The sequence below is a fragment of the Sinocyclocheilus grahami genome, unplaced genomic scaffold (assembly GCF_001515645.1).
Source record: "Sinocyclocheilus grahami isolate Dianchi unplaced genomic scaffold, SAMN03320097.WGS_v1.1 scaffold2818.1, whole genome shotgun sequence".
Classification (NCBI taxonomy): Eukaryota; Metazoa; Chordata; class Actinopteri; order Cypriniformes; family Cyprinidae; genus Sinocyclocheilus; species Sinocyclocheilus grahami.
The window spans coordinates 16,842-18,168 of NW_015507994.1; positions in this window are offsets into that span (position 1 = coordinate 16,842).

A 1,327-nucleotide genomic window follows, 5' to 3' on the forward strand; every position below is an offset into this window, starting at 1 on the left:
TCGTTCGCCTTCCACGCTCAAGGTCTATGTAGCAGCCATAGTAGCCTCTCACGCTCCTATAGCTGGCCAATCTGTGGGCAGGAACAACCAAGTTGTTCATTTTCTGAAGGGGTCTAGAAGGCTCAACCCACCTCGCCCCATCACCGTCCCTACATGGGATCTGCCCATGGTGTTGAGGGCTCTGAAGACACCATTCAGAGCACAGGTAATAACTCTATCGGCGTTTCCTCCTTCGGAGCAAGACCAAGAGTTGGATTTACTCTGCGGCGAAATGCCCGATTATATAGCCAGATGACCCCGCCCATTCTGGCGGGCTTTATCGCCATAGGCTTGTGCAGCTCTGCTGCCGAGCCATTGGTTCGTTTTTTATTCACTGCACAAACCAATGCCAAGGCCATGCAGTTACACTGCATTATTGAAAGTGTAGGATCTCCTTTGAACAGAACAGCACATTCCTTAAGTAGAAGCTAAGGAGTCTCCTCTCAACCTCTCAAGTGCGAGTCGTAAAACTGAACCATGGTCAGCTCAGGCGCCAATTGTCTCAAATAGCTCCTGTCCCGCTCGGCGTATCTTTGCAAGAAACACAGGAAGAGTGTGATTTACAAAACCACCTCCTGGGTCTGCAAGCACTGAGACAGCAATAACTGACCCCTGCATCTGGACTCATCTAAGCAACAGAACTTCAGTGTTGTCTCATGACTGGCTTCAGCATAAATAAAAATCTAATAAACAACAGAACAAAGAACGTTGTATCTGGAAATGTTCCAGCGACAGACACTCCTGGACCCCATGACCGTTTAACGCATAAATCGATAATCCGATAAACAGAAAGCGACAGATTTACAGCTCCATGTCCGACCGAGAAGAATAGCAGGTCTACACCGCATGACTTTTTGCAACCTTCATTGACCTCAGGACTTTCTCATTCCTCCCCTTTCTCTACATTCCAGAAAAACACGCGTTTCTCCTGTCACAGACAAAGGAACATAGAACTTACACAGACAAATCAAAAGACAATCATTTAAAAGTATAAAAGGGTAACTATATTCACAAATAATATGTTTTATGTATTTTATATGCTTGATGTGTTTCCTGTAATCGGTGCAAGTTTAATCAATGTTTTATAACCCCTTTTAGTAGATAAGATTATTAATGTGTATGCAAACTACCCGATATTTGAGCTTGAATGAAAGCTTATTTTATGTGCAAAACTTTGTTATGAATGAGAAGTGGGAAATATGTACGATACTCGCATTAAGAAACTTTATAGAAGTATTAATAAAATCTGGCAAGGATGTTCCCATGTGATAAATTGAAGCATCATGTT